The 25,243-nt window shown below is 33.1% G+C and overlaps 1 protein-coding gene and 2 long non-coding RNA genes across 3 annotated transcripts in view; 2 read left to right on the forward strand and 1 right to left on the reverse strand.

Moving 5' to 3' along the window:
- DACH1 (dachshund family transcription factor 1) overlaps positions 1 to 25,243 on the forward strand; it is a 384,876-nt gene that overhangs the window by 169,737 nt on the left and 189,896 nt on the right.
- On the reverse strand, positions 1,872 to 25,239 carry LOC308180203. Its single transcript, XR_013940828.1, has 3 exons — positions 11,189 to 25,239; positions 10,621 to 10,707; positions 1,872 to 4,708 (listed from the first exon to the last, which is right to left on the reverse strand). It is a non-coding gene; the product is annotated as an uncharacterized lncRNA (long non-coding RNA).
- On the forward strand, positions 8,519 to 18,145 carry LOC308180213. The gene is made up of 2 exons (XR_013940835.1): positions 8,519 to 8,600; positions 9,301 to 18,145. It is a non-coding gene; the product is annotated as an uncharacterized lncRNA (long non-coding RNA).

A 25,243-nucleotide genomic window follows, 5' to 3' on the forward strand; every position in this document is an offset into this window, starting at 1 on the left:
AATATGGTAGCAAAGAATAAACTGTTGCTGCTGATGGTATAAGAAATATTACTGTGGACATTTACAAAAAGAATCTAAGATTGAGGAGACTGTTAATGTTATTACTACATTGTTTTGATGAGGTCATTAGTAATGTATTAGTTTCTGAGTATGAAAACAGTAACCTGCTAGGAATAAGTAAGTTAGGGAAAGGAAAACTGCACCTAGTCAAGACAAAATTAATAAGGTCAGTGAGTCATTTTAACTCATCAAAATCCATAGCAACAGCAAATTGCTAATGTCCTGACAAGTTTTACTGGAAGACAGGGTTTTGTCAACATTATCTTTTCATCACGCGGTGGATGAAATTTAGATTGACATAAAGGAATTAGAACAAGGTGCACTCTGTGTTTTAAAGGGGCAGATTCATCTACTAAGTTTCCTTTTCATTATATTCATTATATGGTTTGTTATTACAGGCACTAAGACCACACAGAGAGTCACAGAATGTTTTGGGTTGTAAGGGACCCTTAAAGATGATCTAGCTCAACCCCACTGCCATGGCTTGAAAAATTCACACGTTGTTTGAAACATCCAGTTGTGCTTACTGAGTGATTGAGAGAAAAGTTAATTGAATAGCATTGTCTTCAATTAAACTGTACTTTTAAAAAAGTATGTTCCTGGTACTTACAGTGGAAATGCAGAATTCAAAACATAAGGTCAAGTTACTGAAGCTACCTTGCTAAGAACTATGAAAATCAAGGGTAGGATCCTAAATAAACAACATCATTGAAAAGAATGATGTCACTTTTATGTTTTCTTTCGACAGTAAACTAATTTTTTAATGCAAATATTATGATGCATCAATACTTTATAAGAAGACACAGATATAAGACACAGATATAATTACTTTATTAGAATAGTGACTTTATAATGTCACCTACTCTTGGATTTCAGATGATGAGAAAAGCTGCTTAACACAGTGCACACTTTTTTTTTTTTTTTCCCAGTGTCTGAGCTTAATAAATGAATATAAATATGGGAATAAAAGTACTATATTACTTTGGAAGTTTAGTAACTGTAAATTTACCTGTGATGCAGGTAAGTTACTGCTTCACAGTGCTTTCAGTGCTTCAGTGCATTCTTTTTTCAAGCCCCAGACTAAAAACAAAGAGAAAAAGAAAACCAAAACCTTTTCAATATCCCATTGGTATTCAGTGCAAGTGTTTGAGAGGAGAAAAGTGATTTCTTGTGAATCAGTACATCTGTTTTTAAAAGTATCTCAAAAGATTCTAGTAGATTAATATTTCATTCAAGTGTAAGAAAACAGTGGCTCCTGTGCACTCAGTCACTGTGTGACAAAACAATTCTTAAAGTAATTTTTTTCCCTCTATTGAAAGCTCAGAATATACTTGTCCTTTCAAGTCTCAGATAAACAGACATTGGACACACTGAGAACAATATACTCCTAGAGGTGAATGACAAAAAGTACAGCACTCTTGCATCTGTATAGCAAAATGACATTCATGTTTGTGGTATACAGAATTACTCCTTATTCTAAACTCTAGGATTTAGATGTTTTAGATGTTTTATTTTATTTTATTTTATTTTATTTTATTTTACTTTACTTTATTTATTTTATTTTAATTTGTTTTTAAATAAAGCCATAGGAACATACTGATATGAATTGTAAATTACTTACAGTCCTCTTTAAATTAATTTATCACCTAACTAAATTTTATATGGAAAAACTGGTAATGACAGGTATGTGGAGACAAAATAAAAAAGTATTATTAGAGTCAATAAGTCTTAAGTTAAACAGAAAAAAATAAATTAAATAAAATTAAATAAAATTAAAATAAAATTAAAATACAATAAAATAAAATAAGGGAAGGGAAGGGAAGGGAAGGGAAGGGAAATGGGTAGGGATCTTCACTAAGAAGATCAAAGAGCATCTGAAAATAATTACAATGCTTGTGCAGAAATGCTGTTTAGGTATAAGCAACTTAGTTTCTCCACCTTCTGCTCAATAGTTATAGTTCAATACCATTTGTCATGAATGTTAAATAAGAAGACATTTTTTAATTAAAATCTTTTGCACTGTACCTTTTTTTGGACACTTTATTTGCATTCTTCTTTACTTCAGGAGAAAACTTGTGATCTTTTGAATGCCTTTACCTTTCCCCTTTTTATTTTTTTCCTGTTCTGGAGGTCTCAAGTTCATTTTCTGCTGATGAAAAAGGAAAATACCTAACCCCATATGATTTTCTATATGTTCCTTTCATTATCTTTATGCACAAAAAGAACTACCCAGTCCAAACACAAGACACTTACCAAATCCACACCCACCCAAAAATTCAAAGAAATGTTAGTTGATTTGGAGGCAAATTTTTTTTTTTTTTTTTTTTTTTTTTGTGGAAAATTGAAGGACATAATGCAATCAGCAGTTATGCCAACACACTTTTTTAATTGCTACTGTCTAAGTCTTAAGTTATGGATAATTAATTTTTTTTCTTTCCTAACAGATTTCTTTCTGCACAATTCTCACAAGAAAAAAAAATTACTTTTAAATTACTTCATAATTGTTAGTTGCTGTCTTCATAGTATTGCAAGTATTTGCATTATTATTATAGTTTTTATGATGTACTCTTATTCTATGTGAAGAAGTGTGCTAGAATTTGCTATAGCTGGTCTGAGATCTCACCTTTGTGACTTTTTTTCAACTAGTTCTCCTCCTCCACCTGAAAACTGGTAGAAAGATTAGGGTATGTAATTTTTTATTCAGTCTGAGACATTTTCCTTAATGAGCAATGGAAATTTTGCTGGTTCCAGATTTACACAAATTTACAGTTGGCATGAATTTTAAAAACCCTGTTTTATAAACTCACAGAACAGTGGTAGGAGTTAGTATTTTATCTTTCTTTTTCCTGTTCTTTCTCAAATCTACTTTGTCTTTATATATTATCCAAACTTATTTTATGTTTTTGGAATAGGTAACAATAGATAACAGTAAATCCTTATAAGATTTTCCCTGGAATGTTTTTCCTTACCAGTCATTCAAAATATTTTATTCCCTAGTTCCACCTAGCTGACTAGTGAGAGCTTCACAGAAATGTCTTTGGCCAATAGATTGGTACTTTAAAAGTTAAAAAGAGTCCCAGGATTTTGTATTTGAAATTATGATAGACTTTTGTATAATTTTATTTATTTTTCAGTATTTTCTATTAAGTAATCAAAAATAATAGGTTCAGCAAGTAGCCCAAGATAGGAAATCGGACATAGGTAAAACAGAATATTTAATTGAGACCTTCTGTAACTTGTGACCAAGTTGGGTAAAGATTATTGCCTATGGATTTAGCTTAATTTGTATCTCACACTTTAGATTGTTTTAATTTCGTGTAGTCACGGGAATATTTGTCCTACCCTTGGAAAATCCTTGGTTCTTAGTGTAAAAAAATCGTGGTGTTCCCTCCCTCCCTCCCTCCCTTCCTCCCTCCCTTCCTTCCTTCCTTTCTCATATGTTATTCAGTACTGCTTATATAACCTCTGAGATAAAACTGTCTTTTGGAATTTTATTTAAATCTGCTTCATTGCTTCCTTTGGTATTATTCACAATTTAGTTGTAGTTATTCAGTTATCACAGATGCATCTGAGGCCTGCTCCCAGTACAAGGCTCCTCATTTTATCCTATGTCACTAAATGCTAACATCACATGCATTGCTTACCTCCATCTCACTTTTTGTGTAGTGTTGTTCCTAATGTTAACTAAAGTGATTCACTCTAACAAAGTTTACAGTATAATTGTTTAAATTTTTATTTGTTGCTTTGGTATGGCTTCAGCTGCCTTACCTTTATCTCTGTATGTAGAAGTTTATCTTACCTAGTATGCACCTCACCATCCTTTTCAGAGATATAAGATTTTCAAGGTTGATTGTAACCTAATAAACATTTATTTTCTGTGTGAAGGTGGTGGTGGAGGGTCAGTATCAATATCGTGATGTATGGTATGATCCTTCCTAGTTTCATTGGATAGTTTTGATTAGGCCACCCATTTTTTTCCCAGTTCTCTGTCTTTCAAGTGGAATATATATAAAGCTCTTCATCCCATTTTTCAAAACTCTGTGATTTTGAGGTTCCTCTGATTTTTTTACCTTTTAAATTTCTTTTTACTTTACACTACTGTATTTTCCTCAGATGCAGACACACAAAGCAAAATTAAAGCTTGGTTTAATTTCACCTTCTGGGTTTGTTTTAAAGTCTCTAATGTGCATAAGATGTAACTGTATTTTGGCGAGATTATTAGTCTCATGTAGACACCTTAATGTTGATGTTTTGAGCTGAACAGATGTATTATTTCCCTTATTCTTACCATGTTGACCAGTCACGAAACTTTTACCCCACCTGAGTAACTGAGTACTGATGTACTGAGTACTGATGGATAGATAAATAAATTGTGAATCAAAAGGGACTTCCAGTGCTAATATTGCTCATTATTTTTCCCAACTGTATTTTATGTCAATTTTGTTAAATGTCAAAAGAAAATATGAACTTGAATTCTTACCCCATTTTCTTCAGTTTCCTCACGTTTACTAGCTTCTTTGATTTTTTTTCAGACACTGTAATAATTTTGAATTGCATATACTTTCATATGTTGAATACATCTTCTAGCAGAAACTTTACCAGGTGATAAAATGGATAATTTGAAGAAATCTGTAGCCTTTTATAACTGCTGAAAATAAAAATCAAGACATTTTTGACAAATATGTCTTCTCATACTTTCTTTGCATGAGGTATTTTCAGTAACAAATTGCTGAAAAAATGAAGAGTCACGAAATGAAGAGTCACTATTTTATCCTAGCAGAGAAGAAGCAGAGAAGAGAAGGCTCAGGGAGGATCTTATCCATGTGTATAAATGAGGCTGATGCAGAGCAGGTGGAGCCAGGCTCTTTTCAGTGGTGCCCAGTGACAAGAGGAAATGGGCACAAACTGGAACACAAGATGTTCTGTCTAAACTTCGTGAAACAGTCACTGTGCAGGTGATGGAGCACTGGCACAGGTTGCCTAGAGAGGTAGTGGAGTCTCCCTCCTTGGAGATCTTCAAAAGCTTCATGGACATGGTCCTGGGTAACCTGCTCTATGTGTGTCTGCTTGAGCACCTCCAGAGGTGACGTCCAACCCTTTTGTGATTCCATGATTTCTACTCCTAATTCAAGACTTGGCAATAACTGGTGAGACCAAACACTGAACTTGTTTTTCAGTAGAGTTCCTACTAATAATCCTTTTTACTAGTGATGTGTGTGGGATTTATCACTAATTGAGCTAGGAAGAATTCAATCAACTAGATGATTAGTATTCTTTACCAATGTGTATTCTGATATTAAATATAGTTTTTGATTAAAAGGTGAATACCAATATTGTGAAATCAGTGTGCATCTCTAACTTAATTTTAAGAGGAAGTGGAGAAAGGGAAAATAAGTAACTGTCAAAGTATTTGAAAGAAACTGATAGAAGATAAGAGAACTAATAGAATTCAAAGTTAATTTTGTTCTGTTTTGTCCATCAGTGTCTCTTTTTTAACATTTTGTGTAAAAATAGTCCTTGAATTTTGGAGGTAATAAACAGGACACGTAGTCAGTAATCTGTCTCCACTGACAGGCACATTAACTACAGTGATAGTGTTTATACATTATAAAAAATACTAAAAATGTATTGTGCAAAAGATTATATAACTTACAGTTTTGAAAAAATCCTGTGTGTTCCTCCAGAAAAAAATTCTGTGCATTCTGCCACTGGAATAGTAAGAACATATCACAGAATCACAGAATTGTCTAGGTTGGAAGAGACCTCCAAGATCATCTAGTCCAACCTCTGCCCTAACACTAACAAGTCCTCCACTAAACCATATCACTAAGGGCTACATTTAAACGTCTTTTAAAGACCTCCAGGGATGGCGACTCAACCACCTCCCTGGGCAGCCCATTCCAATGCCTAACAACCCTTTCAGTAAAGAAGTTCTTCCTAACATCCACAACAAAAGAGCCGCAACTCTCTGCTCAGCCAGGCCGGTCTAGTTCCGCGTCGGCAAACATGAGGTTTTCCAGTGGCATAACCATTGCCATCAGGCAATTACCAGGTGTTTGGATGCCTGTTGCTGCTTTCTAGCTTTGATTTTGATATTACAAAAAAAGTTTAAACAGTCGAAACATTAATATTTTGAATATTAATATTTTGAAATATTAATAAAATAGAATGGAGAAAGAAAGAGACTGAAAAAAAGAGGAAGATAAAGAAAGAACATTTAATAGAAATGTTTTATTTTTTGAAATAGCAATACAATTAATATATCTTTCTTATATGTACTTTATTTTGCTGAGATTTTAAAGTCTAAACTGTTGGTAGCTTTTTAAAATGTTGGTAGCTTTTTAAAAAAAAGTAGTAGCTTTTTTATAATGTAGATTTAAAGGATGTTGAGGCAATTCTGTTGTAATTCTTCATGAACTAGCTTTAAAGGAAATATGTGCCTAGAAATGGAATTCCAAAGCAGTGAATTCATTGTATTTATTTAGAAACTGCAAGCATGCAGGTAAATACCTTCATTATAGTTTCACTGTCTGAGGAATGAAACTCACTTCCCCTAGCTTTAGCCATCTAATAAGTTAGCTATTAAAGAGGAGATTCATCTGACAGAAGTTAGTGTGTCTGAAATGTAGATGTTGAAATCTTAGCAAGTCATCTCCTTTCATAGTCAGCGAAAGAGACTTCTCTAGAAAGTGATGCATCTGTAAGGCCACATGAATCACCTTTTGGAAATGTCCGTGTGTCTTTATTGACCGTAGGCAACCTAGATGAAGAGGTGAGGCTGAAAGCTTCCGTTTTAGAAGGTTATTATTAAATTGGATAGGTGAATCTGTCAATGTAGGTAAATTATTTTAAAAGTGTGGATTCAGAACTATGTCTACACATTGTCCATTAGGTGGATCTATGGAAATAATATGTTTTAAAGTGTTTGAAGAAACATAGTATATTCTGGGTATAACAATAAGAACTGTTTTTGTGTTTTAACATTTGCACGAAACGTTGTACACATGTGGAATTTAACAGGAAGTCAAATCCCATTTTAGTTAAGGATTTAAACATCTGACATCCTTCTGGATTCACTGTGAATTGTGTCTGTTATTGGGTTCTGGTAATTGGGTTCATGGCATGTATGTACATATCATTTTCAGTGCACTTAAAAGACTGATAAGTCTTTGCATGTGATAATGAGTTAATACCCTGGATGCTATTTAAACAAATGAAGACCTGGTATTTCTTGGTATTAACTCCAATAGAATCTCTAAATTTACTTTTAGTCTAAGAACAGTTCTCCACTGCTATCAACAAAGATAAATTCATGTAGCGTTTTTCTTATTTAAGTTTTTCCAATGAACTAATATTAATCTTTTTTTTTCTTTTTTCTTTTTTTCTGAAAGATACAATGCGACATTCTTTTAGCATTTACATACACAATAATGCAAATAATGCTTCACTATTTCCTCTAAAAAACATACACTTCCCAAAGCAGAAAAAAAGACCTATTTTTCTTGTGCTTTTTATTTTTTAAATCTGAATCAGCATTGGCTAAACTTGGAAATGCAGCTATCCAAACTGTTAAGTGCTGAATTCCATCGTCTATTCCTAACTGTAGTATTTCCTCCTTAAAATACATCTTTAAAGATTTTATTTGGCACCATGTCTATTTTTTCAATACTATGTGGGAGGAGTTTAATCTCAAGATACGTAATGTCCTGCAGTAGTTTTCAGCATGTAGCTTTCATGCTGTAAAACTAAGAGAATCAGAAATAGTTATAAATATCAAATGCATCTGAGTTCTCTGATCTGTAGTAGCTGACCACATCTATTTTTATTTATTAAATTTTTCCCTGGATGTATCTTTTCATAGCATCACCAGAAAGAAGATTCTGGTAATCTTAATGTGCAATTAGTTCTGTGTTTAACAGGATGAATGTTAAATCTGAATAGTAAATCCTGATACCCTAATTATACTAAAAGTTAATTGTACTTTTGTCTTTATTATCTTTATTTTATCCACAGACACCAGACTAAATTTGATTGAGTATCTATTAAAGGGAAGTGTTATAATCCTTTTTGTGTAAGTCTGTACCTTACAATCCTTTAAAATATTCACATATATAGATGACCACTTCTTAGACTACAGATTGCTTTTGATTTGTTTAGGCACCATTTAGAGTCTCCTAATCCATATTTGCCAACTGTGTTTCAAAAAGGAATCAAATTGGTTTTGTGGTACATTAATGTTTTATGCAATATTCCATAGAGAACATTAAATAAAAATAAAAGAAAAAGGTTGACCTCTAACACTTACACCCATTTCTTATGTCAAACTGGGAGATGTTGAAAGCCCTATATGGTCATAACCCTTCTATCTAACTGTGACCCTCCTTAACGTTAAGCAGGTGACTCGATTAAACATAAATCAGGCATAAAATGCCCTGCATGAGGCAGCACAGTGAATCAAGCAAATTATCAAATGGCAAAACTCATTCTGTGCTCTGGGCAATGTAAGCTGCCAGCACTTATACATCAAAACTTCACTCAATGTAAGATTGATTTTATTTTATTTTGTTTATTTTAATTCCCTACAGCAAGCTGTGTTAGTCGTGTAAAATGCTGTCTGCATCATTACATTCCTAAGAAATGCTTTTTTTTTTAAGCGAAGGCCGAATGCAATGTTGAGCGACGCAATCTGTCTAAAACTAGATATGCTGCACTCTGTAGTAGGTTCTAGTAGAGCTGATACTTTGTGCATTAATACTGAAACTTAAGCTTCTGTGTCTGTATAGATTTTTTGTTTGTTTACTTGTATGTATACACCCTATCAACTTTATCAAAAATATGAGCACCAAAGGAATAATGTTACAAAATTGAATCACCAGTAGCCATTGAAAATACTTTCTGTTTTCAGTAAAGACGTTGGGATTAAAGTGTATAAGTCCAATCGCAAGGCTAGAATGAATTTTTATGTATGATACATGTCTTCCTTTCACAGTTGCTTTTTATGCTGCCTTAAAACATGTCAAAATAATCCCCAGCAGAGGAGCCTAAAAGGAATGTCAGCTCTGTGGTTATGTAAATCGAATTGAGTGCTTTACAGCAGGTTTAAGATTTTTATAACTCAGGAGTTGTTAACAGCCAGCTGGTTTGTATCTGTTTTTTTATGGTTATTCTTGTCATAGGCAGCCTCCACAATTTTTAATTATATTTTATGGTATGTGTTTTCCCTCCTCTTGAATCCCACAGCCATTCTTTGCTTCAAAAGATATTTTCCACTGGGAACAGAAGAAGCGTTGCTTTGGGACTCCATCATTAGAAATACTGTTGTATAATTACCTGCTGGTAACAACAGTGGAGTGTGAATCTCCATTGCAGATCTTTAACTTTCTATGCCAGTATGGAAATCTGTAGCATTCTGCACACACAGTTAGGAAGTTATGCCTGCAGCTCTTGGCTCAGACAGTTGTCTTCTGTTTTAAAGAACTGATTTACAGTTTTTATTGTATTCACAATGCAAATTTGTCTTTGCTTCACAGTTCAGTTTTGAATACAGGCTTTGTGCTTTGCAGATTTGATTACACTCTGTGTTCTGGATCACTACTCATTTTGTAACATACTTTCTCAAAAATGTTGTATTTTAGTGACTGGAAGAGTGATACTGGAAAAACTTAATCTTTAAAATGTTTTTATAGCAGTGTAATTTCAAGATTATGGCCTGATTCCCATCTGAGTAGAAATAATTTTAAAAATACAGCAGAGCACATTTCTTTATCCAGAAATGAAAATACTATGCTTGACAGCCTGAAAAGCCAATGACTTAGCTTTTGTTATACTTTGAGAAGTTATGAAATATTTATTTAGATATAAGTATGAAGACATGACCAGAAACTCTGCTCTTGACTGTTTTACAGCATTTTGTTAGTTTGCTCCCTGAGTGAAAGGAAACAGACCACTATCTAATTGTCCTTAATGGTAGATACAGCTATTGAAACACCTCCTCTCCTTGCAGATGTAATGATGTAAGAGGTAGGGTCTTAAATAATTAATCATATGTGGAAAGCTGTTTGTAAGATGGTTAAAAGACTGTTAAGCTTCCCAACTATAAGATAGAAAGAATACTATAAGCTGTTTAGGTGTGTTCAGAGAAAATTAACACTTTCTTTTTTTTTTGGTACAGTCTAAAATAGTTACAGCTGATCTCATTTGAACAGCCTGTTTTGAAACTGTAAAGGAAATAATATATGCTTTTTTGTTACATTCCATGAATTGATCTGTGTAATCTAGTTTCATTATCTTAACAGACTGAAATCAATAGAAGTATTATCTTCATACCTAATATATTCAGACATTATGACTCTATAGATCTTCTTGTATTACACAATATTATATTTAAATTTGAATGTTAAGTGTTTATTCTGCCCCACTTATGGTGTAATGCCTAATGTCACCAGCTTCTGAACTAGAAATTCAAGTATCTCTCCCTACTGCATTGCCTTTACATTAATTTGCAGAGTTACATAGAAGCTTTTCATGTAACTAAATAAAATACACAAGATACATACTTACCAGAATTGGTTTGTTTGCTAGAATTCTGTTTTTAAATGCAGATCAGTAGACAATTCAAACATCCTCAAAGCCTCCTTTATAAGGGTGCTGAAAATAAAGCTTGAATATTGCTAAAAATGCAATGTTTTTACCAGAATACATTTTGGACACTTTACCATATTATTATTGTTGTAGTTATATACATGTATGTATAGTTTATAACAATAAAAATAAAGAAGATACTGCTTCGGAATGTATATGATAGGGTTGTAATCAGTGCAGAAATGATACAGTAGGAATAGTATATACTAGAAATGCAGATATTATTAAAAAGCAAACAAACAAACAAACAAAACCCATAGACCTTATGTTTACAAGGTTAGGTACATATGAAATATTTTACTTTTTAAGAACGAGAATATTTCAGTTATAGTTATGGTTTCACCTCTCACTTATCCCACTCAGAAGAACTAATTCTCTTTTCTAACTGTCACCTGCAAAATTAATCTTAATTGCTTTCTTCTGTAGAGCTGTTGAGGATAGCGTAATACACAGTTTAGACTTAAATTTAATTGTTTTCTATAGTTACCAGAGATTATCCATAAAGGTATTTTAGATGACCAGTCTCTGCCAGGACTGACCAAACCAACTGATCTGGAAAAACACATCAACAACAGAAGAAATGGTTGTTCACATATTAAAGGCATAATGCATAAACTCATGCCAGATGGACCTTTGCATATAAATATTCCCGACACTAATAATTCTCTGTTTAAAATAAATATTAACATTCTTCTTCTTTTGGGGTATGAACACTTCATTTTGAATTAGAAACAAAGTTGAGAATGGTGCTTTTACAAAATATGTTCTTCACTCAAATGAAATGTAGGAATGAGGAATGATGTTATTTTCCTACTGTATCCTTGAATAGGTAACTTGCTGTAACAGTTCTCATATATACACCTGTTTTTTCCTGTCTGTAAAGGATGGAAGGATTATCAGCTAATCATATTGTTCCTCTTTTCAGGCCATTTTTAAAATATCTGTTGTCTTTACAGTGATGTTAAATTAGATTTTTTTTTTTTTTAATCCTTAATATCCTGTTTTTCAGAATATGACTTCCTTTACAGCCAAGAAAAAAAATAAGTAGTCATATTTTACCAACATAAGGTAAAATCATTATATTCCCTCTTGTCAGTGATTTAGAAAGAATATGTCTCACAGTAAACTAGCTCAGGTACTGACAGAAGGTTGGGGATTATTATTTTTTAATTAATTAATTTATTTATTTTAATAAAGCCATAAGCATCTGTCATTTTTTTTGACAAATCAACATAAAATAAGGAATGTTTTGCACTTTTGTGAAAAAATCCTAGAAAAGTCACCTTGAGAATTTTAATTGGATTGAATAATTTCAAGTTATTAAAAAATATTGTATCTGTTAAACAGATAGTTTTATTAAGAAAAAACAAAAAACAAACAAACAAAAAACACACACACACAAAAACCCCTCCAGATAAACTAATAAAGTCCAAAATGTTTAATTCCTATTCTTTGTCAATATCTCATGGGTTAAAAAGTGTTTTGTGCCCTTTTATGGTACATGGTAAATTTGAAAGCAATGCTTCATTCTCATAGATCCTTTGTGGATTTTTAGCAATGTACACTTTACACTGAACTGCTGCTGTCATTTCTTAGACAAGTATGGTATGCATTTTATGGGCTTTGTTTAACGTTAGAGATTTAGAAGCAGGGCTGATAGCAATATTCATATATGCTTGGCACTTTTTACTTTTATAACTTTGTTCAACTCTTGGCTGATTCATATTAATGAGCTTTCTATAAGGTAAGGTAGTATTATTTCCACCTGGTTGGTAGGTAGAAAAAAAGGAAAAAAAAGAAACTGTAGATGACATATCTGATACCTTCAGGCAAAATCAGAATTAAAATTCAGGAGCCTCTAATTTCTACTTCTGTTCTTTAGTTAAAACAATCACATTTTTACCTAAAGAGGTGAACTGCTTTAAAACCCTTTCAGATATTTTTCAGGTATTTTATTTCAGCATCTCTTTTCAGATTCGTCTTGTTACCCAATAAGGATTTCCGTGGAAGAAATGCTTAGCACGTGTGGTTAAACAGTGCTCATGTAGGTGTGGGGTAGTGATCTGTTTGTATTTATTTTACAACTAACTGAAGATGAATCATAAGAAAATGGCAGGCAGGAGAATCAGACAGGCCTTCAACTGTCCAATCAAGTGACTGACCTAGGGGCATCTCTAAAGCTGCCAAAATAACTGTTTATGAAATCTGACAAAAAGCCAAATCCTACTGCTAGAAAAAAATATCTTCCATAATTTTGCATCTGGGTCTTTCATATGAGCAGGATGAAAAACAGAAAATAAATATATGGTGAAGTGTTTTGAGCTAGTGGCATTCTACAGCTATCACTATTCCTGTTAACATTTGCGTGAAATGCTCAGTGCTAATGAAGGAGTGATTTGGTGGGAGAGAGTGCACAGAGGCAGGAGCTTTGAATTGAACTAAAGTTAAAGTTTTGATTTTATTTATTTATTTATTTTTCTGATTTGCTGAAAGGTAAGATATTGAGATGAGCTAATGCAGCAATTGGATACAAAATAAATAAATAAAATAATATCAATAAAGTTAGTATTTCTTCTGTTTGTTCGGGGTAGAAATGTCAATCTCATCAAAAAAACAAACTGCTCATTTAAGAGATTGGAAATATTAAACTGTCCAAAATTCCCGTATATCATCATCACCATTGAAGGCAATCTTTTTTTTCGGTGCACTGAGGCCATTTTATAACTCATTTTATATTTCATACTCTTACATATGAGGAATATCAATCACTTATGCTTGAATGATAACAGTTTCCAAAGAAAGTATAACATTTAACTAAATGTCACTAAAGTTTTCCTGCAATGTAAGCTTTCTTATAACAAACACATGCAAATGGAAAAAAGCAACTTGTAAATATTTTCCTTCAAAAACATGGTGAGTTGAGGCAACCTTATATTGTCACTTTTGAAGTGTATTTTCTATGGTTGAGAAGGGCAGGGTGTCAAGAGCAAAGAGAGAAAAACACAAATTTATGTACACTTTTCAGATTTGATCATGATACTAAATGGTGCATATATGAATGTCTCCATAGATGATATGTCATCTTTATTAAATATTGTTGCGAGAAGGACAGAATCATGCTGATTCATCTGCCTTTATTATGTGAAACCCCACTATATACCATCCCGTACAGCTTAGATGAAACACGTTTCTGTTGTGGCCTGTTATCGCTGTTGAAAATCTCTGTTGATAAACAGAGAAACTAAAAACCAGGGGAAGGGGAAGGGGTAGGGGAGCATGTGTTTTAACATTCTTAACTACTGATTAAGAATTTAATTGTAAAGAAATTCAGAAATTCATTGTAGGGAATTGCTGAAAAAAAACAATTGTTTCCCCTTGTTTCATCTGAAATTTATGCATGCCGAAGAATTTTATAGTTCTGTACTTTGGCAGTCCTCTTGGCATTTTTCAGAGCTAGTATGTTCTTCAGTTCACTTTAGGAAGTGGCCACCAAGGTCTTTGGTCTGTGTAGTGATAAATGCTTGCAATCTTAGCTATCCATGTTATTTCCAAAGTGACTTCAAATCAAAATTAGTATAAAATTAGAATGTGCATGATGCTCAGATTTCTAAGATAACGTAATAACAATGCTCCTGTTTCATTTTGTAAATGACCCATACAGAAAATTTTAGTTTTGTAGTTAGAGTTGAGGGCTACTAATGTCTAAAAATTACCAAAGAAATATGTCAGAAACAGACTATGCATGTTTTTATTCAAAAAGATAAAGATATTCTCTCCATCAGAGTGTTGATATGCTCATTGTTAAATATTGATAGTGCATCTTGCTGTTGGTTGAAGTTAGATTGCTTGTGGTTGGGAAAAAAAGTGAGTTATTATCTAGATACTGATTAAATTTTTGTCAATTATTTTTATTGCTAACTTTGCAGTCCATCTTGCCAATCTCAATGTCAGAGAAGTGTAAAACTTAGAATTTAGAAATGATAAGAAGAAAGGTCATAACCCAGAACAATGAGAAATTACAAAACACACATCATGTCCCACTCTTCTGCAAATGCTGACAAGATGGAGAAAAGTGATTTCCAGTAACAGATAGATTTGGGGAAAACCCTAATCTGTTGACAGCCTGTTCATTCATTCATGAAGAAAAGATTAATTCAGTTATCTGCTATAAATTATAATCTAGTTCTTCCTACAAAATGGGGAATCTGTGGAATTCTCTTCTCATCGTACTTGGCTATTGGTAGATGCCACCAGCTTGAGAGGAGCATGGTAACATACAATTCTGTCTTCTACAAAGTACTGCTAGTAATATACATATAATTTCTCATTCCAACATGATATGATCAGGATTTCTTGGGGCCAAAAACAATCTTGGAACTCTGTTAAGTTGCATATTTGCTGATCTTTCTAGTCCACACTAGTTCATAATGAGGTGGACAGTGGTACTATTCAGCTCTTGATTTAAAAGATTATGCCTTATGGAAACACATATGATCAATTATATAAATCTAAATTTGCTAAAGGCTACAGTTTTTCATAATATAAACTGCAATTACATCAATATAAAAGGGACTGTGGAAAAGTTACTGCATATTTGTTTTTGTGTAACCAAATACAATGATTATGTGTGCATTTTAAATACCATGTTTTCCCCTTTAACATTATTAAGAGTCTTCAAATATTTACTTTTTGAGTATGAGGTGATTTGAGGTATTATTCAACAAAATTATGCAAAGATGTCTCACCATGGGCTGGAGAGAACTCCTTTGTTTTGGAGTCATAATGTGGTCACGGTTTGACTGAGTGCCAGGATATGACACAAATGAACATCATCCCACTGTTATGCCATGTTCTTTATTAGAAAGAGATATGTGTGTCTCCAAATGTACAAAGTCTGTGATTTTTCTAGTGCACTCAAGATGCCAAAAGAAGTGTGCACACTCCAGAGATTAGGTGCCAGTCTATGAAATTTAGTGTTCTGTTACCTGATGCAAGAAGTAGAGCATATAGGTAAGAGAGGGATGTCTGTAAGAATTTACTGCCGTTTAATCTGGAAGCAGGACTACACAGTGTTCCCTGTAAGTCGTTATCACGACTACCTTGTACAGTATCACAGTTCTGCATCACAGTACAATACTCTGCTATCAGTGTTCTGTAATAGTACATTTGGCCCCATGCCTTGCCTCTGGCATGGCAAAATGCATAATGGATCTGACAAAACTTTAAAAAATGAAAAAAAATACAAACAAACAAATAAAACAAATGGAGCGGAGGAGAAGAAAAAAACAACAACACCAAAAAAAAAGAGGCCCAAAGCCACAGTGCAGCTCTTAAAGTTAAAACACTTCAAGTGAATAGAGACGTGGAGGGGAAGAAAGGACTCTCCTGACCCTTACAGGTAAATGCTTTACATTTTGAAACATGAAAATTCTTTCACCCAACTTTAGGTGTTAAAACAATGGCATATAGGCCTTGAAATAACCAGTAGATTTCTGGGATTTTTTCCATCATTCTATTGCTTGGTGCAGCCTGCTTTTCATTCTTGCAAATACAGAAAGGCAAACAGTAGAACGTTATAGAATTTGTAAGTATATATTATAAACCAAAGATATTTTGTTTGTTTGTTTGTTTTCTGGGATACGATATCTAATTTAAAATTAAATGTGACAAAGCAGACTGAGAATTGTTCTTTAAAAGTATTTTAAACCTTGGATATTTGTTTATGTAGCATATTCTTATGCTGTTAATGAATAATCCTATGAAATTTTTCTTTAATACCTTAAAATTGTAGCTTATATTTTAAATGTCTGTTGAAAATACACTGTATGAGCTGTTATGATAGTACTTCATCTCAGTTGGTAATGGTAATTGTTTGTAATTAAAGTTCTGCATTCTTTTCTTTTTTTTTTTCATGAATAGAAAAAAAAAATCTGTTTTCATTTCTTGGGGAAGACAGAAGCCTGAAATAAGTCTGCATTTGACTATTCTTGTTTACAGTTTAATCACCAAAAGTGTGAATCTAATCTTGCTTTCTCTGGGCAAAAACGTTGCTTTGGGATCAAAGCTACATAGGCCACAAAGGCTTTGATCCCACACTGAGTAAATATCTACGGACTGTTTCTTCAATGTAGTGCAGAGAAATGGTTCCTCTGTGGGCACATCCATCAGACCAAAAGTCTGTAAAAGCTAAAACAGGAACACTGAGTCCACAGCTACAATCTCATTTTATTCTGAACTTCTTTTTGATCCCATAAATACTTACACACATAAATAAGTTAAATTTCACGCACGTGATCAGGCATTTGGGCTACATTGGGTCTAGTGGAATGAGTGTGGCAACTCTATTTACAAGGCTGGGCTTGGAAGTAGTAAGGAGACTTCCATGGGGCCATCAGGCTGCTTCAACAGTGTTCAGATATTAGTTTAATCAAAGAACTGTGTGCCGTTACCCCAGGATCTGTGTCAAGCTGTGGATTAGGTTTATAAAAAAAAATAAATCTACAAAAGCTCCTGCTGGTTGAAAGATTATGAGTATTTAGCTACATTACTGCTGTTACAGGCGTGAACATGTCCTTTTTTTTTTTTGAATTGTAGCAGTGTTGCAATTAATTAATTGTGTCCATCTAGTTATAAATTAGTCTGAAGTTTAAAAATAATGTTTTATTAAGTACTACTGATTTTATTATGCATTTCTCTAAACAAAACTCAAAGAACATGTAAATAAAAGACATTGCAATTATTCAAATATAAGAATGCTATTCAGGAAAATTCACAGAACACCAATAACTATCAGTAAGTTTCTTTATGTTAAACTTTTTAATTTCTTGTAACAGAGAGAATAGTGTTGTGAGAACATGAGATAACACACACAAAAAGAAGAAAGGAACTTCTGTTTGCAAAAAGTGCAAGAAAGTTGTTCCCATAATAAGTCATTCTATTAAACAAGAGACATTATTGCATTCTAGCAATGCAAATGTAAAACAGAAAGTCTATTAGGAACCAAGCATCATTGTTAGCATAATATATTGTTAGTATATATATTTTCCCTTCACACATACTTTTTTGGGGGGGGAGGAGGCAGAGGAGAAATCCATACTATTCAGTTAAAGAGATTGTGGATAAAGGTTTGACACTTAAGTAAAAGTATTTTTTTTATATTGTTCAAAGCTGACCTCTGCTTTTTAAAAGGCTCGATCTGCACTTTTTCATCTGTTTAGAAGCACACATTTCTGGTTAAGAAATTGAAGACAATCTCTTTGTCTTTTTCCCTAGCTAGGGAGGTTGAGATAAAAAAGAATGCCTGCTTTAAGAGTCACACATGGCTGTAATTTAAGATTATTATTATTTTTTTTACCTCATTGTCCATAACAGTTGAAAGAAACCTTCAATGAAAGTTTATTAACTAAGCCAATGCCTTAGGCAATAAAGGTTCATTTATTACCAGTTTCTTTGCTGTTTTTCTTCTATTTTTTGGTTAAACTCATAGCGTAAGATAATACTTCACAAAATTAAACCTTTGACCTTCTGTGAAGTTAAGTCGCCTTTGATTAGATAAAGTAACAATTTATGGTCCAGCATGAGGTTGCACATGAAATGAATAATGCAACAGACTGAATGAGAACTGAGAATCTATTGCTTTTGAAAAGATGACTTGTTTAAGAAAGAATGTTCTCTCTTAATTGTATTGTTGTGAAGCTGTATGCATTACAGCAGTATTTTAAACAGTTGCTGAGGGGTACAATAATATAACAAGGCATTTATACTGTATGCATTGTTTAATTCTGCAGCAATTGCATCAAGCCAATAATAAATTCAGAGATCACAAAACCATGTTAAGCTATAACAGTAATTGGCCGTGGTATTTGAAATACACTTTATGATTATATTTTTTACTCAGTACAAAACAAACAAATAAACAAACAAAAACCTTCAAGGAATATATATCCATCAGTACAATAGATGGTAAATATCGGTGATAAAATAATTACATTTACATTTTTTTTTCAGCATTACTGAATCTGCCAGTAGTTCTCTTTCAACAAATGAGGTTTTATCTAGCTTAAGTTTATTTAGCTTAAGTTTTATCTACTTTTAACAAAACAGATCAAGAGGACGCTGCTTCTTTCTGGGTCTATTCTTTATTTCTGCTATTGTTAATTGCAGGGATATATTACAAATAAAAAGATTTTTAGATTTGAAGGTTGCTGTAGAAATTCAGCTTTTTTCTTGTTTATCTTAAATGCAATACCCAGAACTCAAAATTCGTATTGCAATTTAGGAGTAGTTACAGGAAAAAGATCTGATTAGTTCTGATGAACAACAGATGGTTTGAGCCTCACATACACTGTTTTTGTCCCAGTACAAGATTGACAATTCCATTTTAGTTGCACCATTCTAAATTAGATCATATAGGTGATTTTTTCTAAGTATTCCTTCTTTAACAATATTTAAAGTGCAATTATTTCTTTCTCCTGTATTTGCATGACTCTTTTAATAACAGCCATTTTAAATATGTTTAGAAAAAAAACTGAATGAGCAATTTATGCTGAACCATTCAAGCTGAGCAAGAAAATAAAACTAGAAAGTCCTGACAAGGATTTTTTGATTATCCTGAAATAACAGGTAATGACATTTCTGGGATGCACTAATGTTGTTGTATGAGATCAGTCCAGGAAGCTTAACAAAAATAAGGCTTCTTATCTTAACAATAAAGGTAACTGTTAGGTTCCAGAACTACATTTTACATGAAGAACTCTACTAATGAAAATCAGTATATTTTAACAGAACATTATGGTACAGTGTGAAGTTCCCCTTTCTACAATCTATGTAATCAGACCTCTGTCCTCCTGCAAATTGCTTTCCCCTTTTTGTTTTATCTATCACACTGTATAAAACACCCATTAGATGTTAGGATCCTATTTCATTTGAAATAACTTGGTAGCAGTGTAATAAGCTACCAAAAACTTGTACTTGAACTGTTGAAAGCCATGAAACCAATGCAATAATCTACAGTGATCAGGGTCACGTCCTAGGAGGTAACCCTGCATTTATTTCTCAGGCAAAGTTTTTCAGATTATAGTAAGATTTTTGCCCAAATAAGAACTCCAGTATGAAATCTGGAATTAAGTCAAGAAAAGACATGAACTATTTTCAAGTCCGTGCCACTGAAATAAAGTGTAATAAAAAGGATTAAACATTAATTTGAAATAATGAAAGGAGTTCTTTCAGAATTTAGATGAGATTTGGACCTCCTCCCACACAAAGAATAAAACATTTCTGTAGAATGAACTTTCCAGCAAATAAATGAAATTAAATGTAACACACTGCTGACAGTCATTTTTTGTTTTCTGCCTGTTCTTTGATGGCAAAGATAATGTACCAAGAAAATGTTATCAAAGTCCTAAAGAAAGAGATTGTGAAAATACATATATATATATATATGTATAATTGGATGGTTTATGTACCCTTAAATATGTATATGTATGATATATACAAAGAAAGGTAGTAGTTATATTAAGGAAGTTAATAATTATTTATTAGAAATAATTATTAGGAAAGCTGATTAGTATTAGGAATAGTTATATGAAGGAAGTTAAAAATGAATTAAGATCAATTACTGAAATAAGTTTGTAATTTGTCACAGGACTGGGTTTAGGTATAACATTCAAAATACACATTTTGAGACGTATTTGAGCCTGAAGAGTATACTCATAATTCATTTTCTCTTTTTCCTTCTCAGTTAGGATGTGTAGTCAAATGGTTGTGCCATAAAAAATGAAAGTTTTAAGAGCAGTCTCTTAAGGCAGGGAATAATAGTTGTTGGAAGGCAGAACCCCAGGATATGATTTAGTCCCCACCAGTAATTTGTACAGTTTTTGAAAATCTTTCATGATATATGACAGCTTTCTCAGGCATTTTGCTTTGAAAATAGAATTGTTTTTTGAAGATTGTATGTTTTTATGTCATTGTGTTTCACTCACTCATTTTTCAGCATTGGAGACCACACATACTGGGCATACTTCTGGTCTCATTCTCACCCACAAAATTTTGCCTTCAGTAGAGTTGCATGTGTGTAAATTAGACTAGAACTTGGCAGGAGAATGCTTATGATTATATTTGGCAGAGGCAGCAGGCTGCAACTTTATTAACATAATTAACAGCTATAAACACACCCTACAGGCCAAAGTAATCTAGTGACAGAAGAGGGAAGGTCTTTGTAGGAAAGGATCATTCACGGTTTCTTTTGGTGTTCTGCTTCTTGTTCCTGAGTTCCTACTAAGGCTTGGAGAGCTTTCAATTGAGTTGTAATTCAAATTCATGCGGTTCCTACAAGACACCTTGAACAGACTTTTGCTGATGAGTCTATAGGAACTGTCAGCAATACTGAGATTACTTCAGAACCATGATTGTTGAATTAAACTTTACTTTCTGATGTTTTGTGTTTTGAATTAAATTGTTGGACAAGATTAATTGCATGCAGGGAGAGATTTAAATGAGTAGCTTTATAAAGTATTAAAGTTCTAAGTATGTCACATGGGAAAAAAGCTGTAAGGTTTAAATGAATAAATGTATTTAATGCATAAGATGCCTCGGCTAATTTTTAATTCCTTTACTAACATCTTTTATTGAAAAAACATACTTTATTCATCCATCTTAGTTATACTGCTACAGTTGTGGTAATTTAATACTCCAGCTCTTTGCTAATCTTCTGGTTCAACAGAAGTAAACAATAGGTTTCATAAATTAAAAATATGCTCTTCAGAACATGCTTCTAAAGATAAAAAACAAGGCTGTAAACATTTATGACTGAAACAAACTAGATTGTTCAAATACTGCCATGATGTATCATGTATATCAATATGGCACTGATATCAGTTAGAATGCAAACAAGGTTTTAAATGATGTGCCCCTTCATTTCAGCTGGAGAATCCGCGTTACACCATCTGCCTATCAGATGGTTAGGAACCAGGACTGCGTATTAATGCCACATGTTCGATTTTCTTTCCTCTTGTAATGGTTAGATTCATATTGCTAATAGCTGTGCATGAGCACTGTCGATGAAATTTGTGTGACGATGGAGTGATGAGATATTTATAAAGCTGCCTGTCTCACTGCATAATCAGCAGGAAAAATGCCAGACATAAACAACTTATCAATTTCAGAATATTAATGACAACTACCATTGACTTTAATCCATTGAGTATTTTAACCTGGACACTTTTTAACTGTTCAAATAAATTTTTGTAAAAAAATAAATAAATATCTAAAGGGGTGTTCAATGTGATTCTTATTATTTCTTCCATTTCAGATATCTTTATAGATGATTTTTTTAATCTCATATTGAAGATAAAATGTAATGAAAAAATGTACAACTTGGAAATTCTGTGGCTGTGCTCATTTCTTATAAGAGAAAATTGATATTAATTAGTGTTTAGGTCAAAAGGCTTTTTCAAACAACCTGTTTTAAAAAAAAAAAAGTCCCAAGTATATATCCATACGTGAACTTTAAAGTTTAGAATTGTTAAATATACATACAGTTGTTATGTAACAACTTATAAATCTCTTTTATTTATAATATATATGACAGCCTTTTCTGGTGAGTTAAGTAGGGCAATGTGCTAACAAGAAATTTTTGTTTTCCACAGTGCACCAGAGCCAGGGGCTCTGGTGCGTGGCTCAGGACCTTCCTTGCCGCTTGCTTTGCTACATCATGGCAGTTAAAAAGTAGAAAAAGTAACAGTAAGGCAGAAACTGTGCTAGGGTGACATTGCTGTGAAGAACTGGATTAAGCTACAGTTCTGAGGATTATCCCATACCCAGTGCCCCTCTTCTGTACCTACTCCCGCTCCGAGTCATGCTTATATGAGAGACACTTTTCAGTTTCATACAGTTTGAATTAATTGCTATATGGCAAAGCAATCATTTCAATCACTTAAGCAGTTATATGAGAGAAGGAATAAAATTTAAAGTTTAGTTTCTGCTTTTAAAAAATTATAATTTATTATCACAAGCATTGTTTTGAAAGAATTGTATTAAATTGTATATCAGCAGTCTGCGTTTTATTTTTCCAATCCCTATCCAAAGGGTATGGCTTTCTTTACAGAGAAGTGTTATGTAAGCTTCAGAGGAAGCTATAAATGCCTACATGATTTTGCAAATTTTGCAGCAAAAGAGGGTTTTATTTTAGCAGTTCTGCAATGGTGAACAATAATATTTTCAGATAGACAATAATATTTCCAGGGGGGCTCACAAATACAATGGAATATTGGTTTAATATGGTGTTTATTCTAATATTTGGTGGTGCTTAAAAACTGATCTAGAGTGCAATAACAACCAAAAGTTTCAGGTATGCTGTCATATTTACTGGTTTTATATATTGGTATTTTAATATTTTTCTATGGAATTGTTCTTTAAAGATGCTAGTTTTAGCTTTTCAGTAGTGTATATATATATATATAAGTATAGGATATTGCATTGTTTAATGAACACAGGATACAAACCAAAGTTCAGAGGTGCACGATCCCTTTCTCTTTGGCCTAATTTAAGGACTGTAACCAAATCTGTGTAATGTATAACTTCATATCCTTCCTCTAAGATAAAAATATCATTGGAAACAATCCATGTTATTGTCAGTACCTTCTTAAGACAAGTATGTGCACATTTTGTAATAGTAGCAGAAGCTAAAATAAAATGAAACCCTTGAGTTTATCCACCTTCTGATTTGATTTTTTTTTTTCCTTTTGGTACTTCTTCCTGAATTGGCAGTTTCCTAAATAATGTTGATCTGCCCATGCAGAATGTAATTATCACATACTTGGTAATTTTCATTGCACGTAAAGGTGCTGGAAGTCTGTTTGTCAGGCAAGTAGAGAGGCTGGAGTTTTTTGCTAATCTTTATACAGTCATGCAGAGAAATAAGGGAAAGCAACCTTGAAGCAAGACATAATATATAAAAAGGCACCCCTTATGCCACCTTTTTGCTTTCCATGTGATGACGGAGATTCCTGAAGTCCATTCACCTTCAGCTTTCTTGCCAGTGGGTTACTTTCTGTTGCTAGCTGAAAACATGGTAATACTGACCTCGTTTTCCATTTAAGAAGGCAAAAGAGACAATAAGAGACCCATTGAAGCAATGCTGGTAGCAATATTTACCTCAGCAGCCTGGGATTCTTTGCTTATTTGGTATTCCCTGATAAATTGTGCTCTTCCTATGCTGGGCAGCAGCCTAGGCCCACTAGAATAGTAAATTGTGGAGTTAATTGCTCTTGAGATACGTAAGACACTTCACACCTCTCAGGATAGCTGAAAATCAGACAAGCAGACACCTTTAAACTAATTACACAGATTTTTCGAGCTGTCTCCCCTGTCAGGGCAAGAATCTTGGTTCAAAAGGATTGAGGGTCTGCTACTCATGCGACATCATAGATTGAGGGCTTAGATTGGTAGTTTTATTGCATAAAACTTACATATTTTACTGCTTTCTCCTTCATTTTTTTTACGTTTAATTTTCTTTAATTTCCATCTCTACCTCCTGTTTTAATCATGTGAGACAAGCAGAAAGTAGTGGAGGTCTTTTCCTGGGTAGCTCTTGAGGTGTTTTGACATCAGCTTCTCTTCATCATCACCGAGGTTGGAACAAAACAATGGGAGTGGACAGCAGTTCTGTCTGGGGACAGCAGAAAAAATAATCCTCTTTAAGGAGGAGGGCAAAAAATTTATGACATTGAGTAAAGACTATCTAATTTTGAGTTTTGAAGGCATTACTAGAGTATTTCTCGTAGTTGCTTTTGGCAGAGAGAACTTTCCTCATTTTTGTAAAATATTCCTGTATATGTCTGAATGGCAGAAATGTGGTTTGGTAGGACGAGCACTTGGACTGCCTAAAGGTGCTTTTGTCTTAGGTATTAAATGTATTTAATGGATCCTTTTCTCATTGCTAAATTCTGTAATGCCTTAAAGTTTTGGGAAAGCAAAATAAGCATTTTACCAATGTTCTGCATAGCTAACTTTTCTTCTAGAAATGATTCCTGTGGGGGCCCACATCACCTAGATATTATATGTGAAATTAGAAATAAATGCCTGAGTCCTTTAGTCTGTTATCCATAAATAAAAATTAATGGATTTGTTTTTTAATTTATTTTATTTAACATGGCAAAAAAAAAAATACATCTAAAAGATTTTTTCAAAGTACAGTTGCATGCATGTTCACCTTTTCTTAGTCAGATGCTTCAGACCATTTACATACAAAATCTGGTTTCTGAAAGCACGTATTTGTAGCTACAGCTAGTTATGACTATTATAACTGCAGTTACTGGATACCAAGCTAAGACTTAGGTGGATGTGGGATGTTTAGAAGTAACTATCTATATAGGATGTGAAATAGTTTATTTGAAAAAATTGATAGCCCTCAAATGAAACAAGAGGAAACCTACTCTGCAGTGTTCTCTGTTCATAGTAAGCATGAAGGAAGAGTAATGGTCTTAGTCCCTACAATAATGAAGAATCATAGAATAATGTATATTAAATTTTATTCATACTTTGC

The sequence above is a fragment of the Anser brachyrhynchus genome (assembly GCF_964034855.1).
Source record: "Anser brachyrhynchus genome assembly, chromosome: 1".
Lineage (NCBI taxonomy): Eukaryota > Metazoa > Chordata > Aves > Anseriformes > Anatidae > Anser > Anser brachyrhynchus.